This window comes from Rattus rattus, chromosome X, assembly GCF_011064425.1.
Source record: "Rattus rattus isolate New Zealand chromosome X, Rrattus_CSIRO_v1, whole genome shotgun sequence".
NCBI lineage: Eukaryota > Metazoa > Chordata > Mammalia > Rodentia > Muridae > Rattus > Rattus rattus.
In genome coordinates, this window is record NC_046172.1 from 48,846,207 (window position 1) to 48,852,444 (window position 6,238).

Below are 6,238 nucleotides of genomic sequence, written 5' to 3' on the forward strand. Positions count from 1 at the left end.
AAACAGCAGAAAGCCAACATACACACGGAGGCTGAACAATGTTCTATTCAATGATAACTTGGTTAAGAAAGAAATAAAGTAAGAAATTAAAGACTTTATAGAATTTAATGAAAAAGAAGGCATATCATACACAAACTTATGGGACACAATAAAAGTAGTGCTAAGAGTGAAACTCATAGCTCTGGGTGACTCTAAAAGGAAACTGGAGAGAGCATACATTAACAGATTGATAGCATACTTGAAAGCACTAGAACAAAAAGAAGCAAATACACCAAAGAAGAGTATACTGCAGGAAATAATCAAACTCAGAGCTGAAATCAACCAAGTAGAAACAAAAAGAACTATACAAAGAATCAACAAAACTAGCAGCTAGTTCTTTGAGACTATCACCAAGATAGATAAATGTTTAGCTAGACTAACCAGAGAGCACAGAAACAATATCCAAATTAACAAAATCAGAAATGAAAAGGGAGACATAACAGGAAATGAGGAAATTTAAAAAAAAGATCAGATCCTAGTACAAAGCCAATACTCAACAAACAGGATAATCTGGAGAAAATGGACGATTTTCTAGAAAGATACATCGTACCTAACTTAAATCAGGATTAGGTAAACTATCTAAACAGTCCCATGACCTTGAAAGAAATAAAAACAGTCATTAACGGTCTCCCAAACACCCCCCACCAAAAAAAATGGGGTTAGTGCAGACTCTATTAGACCTTCATAGAAGACCTAATACCAATACTGTCCAAATTATTACACAAAATAGAAACACAAGGAACACTACCTAATTCTTTCTATGAAGCCATAATTAAAGTATACCTAAACCACACAAAGACCCAAAAAAGGAAGAGAATTTCAGACTAATTTCCCTTATGAATAGCAATGCAAAAATACTCAATAAAATTCTTGCAAACCAAATACAAAAACACATCAAAACGATCATCCATTATGATCAAGTAGGCATCATCCCAGGGATGCAAGGGTGGTTCAATAGATGGAAATCCATTAATGTAATCAGCTATGTAAACAAACTTAAAGAAAAAAAAAACTCATGATCATTTCAATAAATGCTGAGAATGCATTTGACAAAATTCAACACTCCTAGATGATAAAGTCCTTGGAAAGATCAGGAATTCGAAGCCCATAGCTAAACATAGTAATGGCAATATACAGCAAACCAGTAGCCAACATCCAACTAAATGGAGAGAAACTTGAAGCAATCCAGTAAAATCAGGTAGTAGACAAGGGTGCCCACTCTCCCTACATAATAAGTATGGTGCTAGAAGTGCTAGCCTGAGCAATTAGACAAAATATGGAGGGCAAAGGGATACAAATTGGAAAGGAGGAAGTCAAAGTGTCACTATTTGCAGTTGACATGATAGTATACTTAGGTGACGCCAAAATCTTCACCAGAGAACTCCTAAACCTGATAAACAATTTCAGCAAATTAGCTAGATATAAAAGTAACTCAAACAAATCAGCCTTCCTCTACTCAAAGGGTAAACATGCTGCAAAAGTAAATAGGGAATTTACACAATTTCCAATAATCACAAATAATATAAAATATCTTAGTCTGACCCTATCCACACAAGTGAAAGATCTGTATGATAAGGACTTCAAGTATCTGAAGAAGGAAATCAAAGATCTCAGAAGATGGAAAGATCTTCCATGCTCATGAATTGGCAGAATTAATATTATAAAAATGGCCATCTTACCAAAAGCAATCAACAGATTGAGTGAAATCCCCATGAAAATTACAACTCTATTCTTCATAATGTTTTAAAGACCAATTTATATATTCATTTTGAATAAAGAAAAAACACAGGAGAGCAAAAACTATCTTTAACAATAAAAGAACTTCTGGGGGAATCACCATCCCTGACCTTTAGCTGTTTACAGATCAATAGTCATAAAACCTTCATGATATTGATACAGAGACAGGCAGATAGATTAATGGAATAGAATTAAAGAACCAGAAATGAACCCACACACTTACAGTCACTTAGTCTTTGACAAAGGAGCTTAAACCATCCACAGGAAAAAAGACAGCATTTTCAACAAATAGTGTAGGTTCAACTGGAGGTCAGCATGGAGAAGAATGCAAATCAATCTATTCTTATATTCTTGTACAAAGCACAAATCCAAGTGGATCAAGTACCTTGACATAAAACCAGATACACTGAAATTAATAGAAGAGAATGTGGGGAAGAGCCTTGATCACATAGGCCCAGGGGACAATTTCCTGAACAGAACACCAATGGCTTCTGCCCTAAGATCAACAATTGACAAATTGACCTCATAAAACTGCAAAGAATCTTTCTGTAAGGCAAAGAACACTGCCAATGGGACAAAATAACAACCTACCCATTTGTAAAAGCGCTTTTCTAATCCTATATCTGATAGAAGGCTAATATCCAATATATACAAAGAAGTCATGAAGCTAGACTCCAGAAAAGTGCAGAGCTAAACAGAATTCTCAAGTGATGAATATTGAATGGCAATGAAGCACCTAAAGAAAATGTTCATCATTCTTAATCGTCAGGGAAACACAAATAAAAACAAAACAAACAAACAAACAAAACCCCTGAAATTCCACCTCACATCAGTCAGAATGGCTAAGATAAAATAAACAGCAGATGCTGGCAAGGATGTTAAGAAAGAGGAGCACTCCTCCATTATTGTGGGATTCCAAACTGGTACAGCCTCTCTTGAAGCCATTGTGGCGGTTCCTCTGAAAACTGGACATATTACTACCTGAGGACCCAGGTATAACACTTTTGGGAATATACCCAAAAGCTGCTCCAACATATAACAAGGACACAGGCTCCACTATATTCATAGTAGTCCTACTTATAGTAGCCAAAGCTGGAAAGGACCCAGATGTCCTTAAAAGAGAAATGGATACAGAAAATTTGGTACATTTACACAATGGATTATTACTCAACTATTATAAACAATGACTTCATGAAATTCTTTTTTATTTCATTTTTTATTAGATATATTTCTTTACTTACATTTCAAATGTTATTCCCTTTTCCCGTTTCCTGTCCATAAGTCCTCATCCCCTTCCCTCCCCCTCCCCCATACGGGTATTCCCCCCAAACATCCCTCTTACTGCCCCCCATATTCCCTTGAAGTGGGGTTTCAACCTTGGCAGGACCAAGGGCTTCCCCTTCTACTGGTGCCCCAACAAGGCTATTCTCTGCTACATATGCAGTTGGAGCCCTGGCTCAGTCCACGTATAGACTTTTGGTAGTGGTTTAGTCCCTGGAAGCTCTGGTTGGTTGGCATTGTTGTTTTTATGGGGTTGCAAGACCCTTCAGCTCTTTCAGTACTTCCTATAATTCCCCCAACGAGTCCTGTTCTCAGTTCAGTGGTTTGCTGCTAGCATTGACCTCTGTATTGGACATGCTCTGGATGTGTCTCTCAAAAATATCATCCTGAGTGAGGTAATCTAGTCACAAAAGAATACAAATGGTATGTAGTCACTGATAAGTAGATATTAGCCCAAAAGCTCAGAATATCCAAGATAAAATTAAAATACCACATGAAGTTCAAGAAGAAGAAATACCTAAATGTGGATGCTTCAGTCCTTCTTAGAAGGGATAACAAAATACTCACTGCAGGAAATACAGGGTAAAGAGTGGAACATGGACTAAAGGAAATGTGATCCATAGACTGCCCCACCTGGTGATCCAACCCTTATGTAGCCACCAAACTCAGTCACTATTGCTGATGCCAAGAAGTGTTTGTTGACAGGAGCCTGATATGGATGTCTACTGAGAGGATCTGCTAGAGCCTTACTGATACAGATGAGGATGCTTGCAGCTAACCACAGGACTGGGCATGGAGATGCCAATGGAAGAGTTTAAGGACTGAAGGAGCTGAAGGGGTTTGTAACTCCACGGGAAGAACAACAATATAAAACAACCAGATATTCCAGAGTTCCCAGGGACTAAATTACTAATCATAGAGTAACGCATGTAGGGACTCTTGCCTTTAGTCCCATATGTAGCAGAGGATAGCATTGTACAGCATCAATAGGAGGGAAAGCCCTTGGCCCTGTGAAGGCTTCTTTCCTCAGTGTAGGGGAATGCCAGGGTGGTGAGGTGGGAGTGGGTTGGTGGGAGGGGGATTATCCTCAAAGAAGCAAGTGGAGGGAGGATGAGAGGTGGGAGGGGTGTGAGAGGATGAGAAAAGAGGATAACATTTGAAATGTAAATACATGAAATATTCAATAAAACAAAATGAATAACAACTGTGCAAGTGAGAAGGAAAGAATGACTAGACAGAACTCATTCTCTCAGTATCTGGGAACTATAAATATATAAATCAGAATGCACCTCCTCTAATATTTGAAAAATTACTTTTCCAGAAACACACAAATTAATTTACACAGAATTTAATGAGTCATAAAATTATAAAACAAGAAAAAACTAAAATTTACAAAATAAAGTAATTATCCCTTCAAAAGACAGATTTGTTACATCGGTTTTAAGAAATTCAAAAGGAAAATTATATATATATATATATATGAATATATAATTAATAACGTCTGTCATTATCAAGGAAGACACAAATGCCAAATACGAAAAAGTCAGACCTGTATTATTATAGCAATTGTGTAGGAAATGACTATAAATGATGACAATAATGACACATCAAATGTGTAAAAAAGATCTATTATTAATATCAACAGCAACGATTATTAGGTAGAATTTATGCAATGGGACAATGAACTTCGTGATAATAAATGATATATTTATGAAACATATATTTACAAAATAAAGCATCTATATATTTATTTAAAATAACAGAAACACTTTCAGTATGTTTTGTGTATCAGATTCTCAATTATTTATAGATTACAAGCAAATTAATGTAAGAATATAAATATTTAGATAACATTTGTAATAGCTGCAGTAGGCTTATTTCTTTTATATTTTATTATATAGATTTGGGGTATGATTTTCAAAGAAGCTATAAAATTCAATGAATTAATTTTCCAATATTTAAACAAAGTGAACATAAAGATATCAGATAAATATTTATTGGATTTAACACAGCTAAAAGAATTCTTATGATATACCCCACAGACACAATGATGTTATACAAGATAGAAGGCTCAAGTGGTGATGCTTAAATCACACTTACAAGGCAAAACAAAATAGTCATAAGAGGCAGAGGGAGGGAGGCAAAATGGGTGAGAAGGGGGAAGGAAGGGGCAGGTTCAAGTCAGATTAGAGACATGAGACAGTCCCAGAGGGCCAGCAGAATGAAGGAAATTCTACAGCTAACAGGGGTGAGAGTGTGTGGAGACTCTCTAGGAAGTCCCAGAGACCTGGAATCGTGGATGCTTCCAGGAGTCAATGAGGTTAACCTTAACCAAGACACCTAAGAGTTGGGGACATGGATCCTTTTATTTTTTAATTGGGTATTTCTTATTTATAGTTCAAATGTCATGTCCTTCCCCAGTTTCCTGTTCATAAGCCCCCTAACCCCTCTCTCTCCCCTTCTATAAGGTGCTCCCCTCCCTATCCATCCCCCCTTATCGCCCCCCCACCATGGATCCTAAAGAGACCCCCTTTTTTAGCCAGGCAGGATCTCCAGTGGATGGATAAGAATACTAACACAACCACAAAACTTTTGACCCAAAATTTGTCCTGTCTAAAAGAAATTCAGAAACAAAGATAGAGCAAAGACTGAAGGAGTTACTAACCAATAACTAGTCCATCTTGAAACCCAATGAAACTCATCCCATGGGTTACAACTTACAAAAGGAATGTAGCACAACTTTCCTTTGAGAAGCTGTACCCAGCACCTAATTGTGGCAGATGCAGATATCCACAGCCAAATATTGGATGGAGGTCAGAGACTCTAATGGAAGAGTTTGGGAAAGGATTGATGGTGTAGAAGGGCCTAAGAAGCCCACAGAAAGACAAACAGAGTCAACTAACATGGTCCCTCCGAGTTCTCAGAGACTGAGCCACCAACCAAAGAGCTTACATGGTCTGGACCTCTGCATATATGAAGCAGACATGCAGCTCACTTTCTATGGCTGCCTTCTCTGGCCTCAGTGGAAGAAGACGTGCCTATTCTAGCAGAGCCTTGATGCACAGAGGTATGGGTTTACCCAGGGTGGGGGTGGGAGTGTATTCTCAGAGGAGAAGAGAAGGGGGTATGGGTGAGGGACTCTGTGAGGGGAATATTAGGAATGGGAGCAGTGTTTGAGATG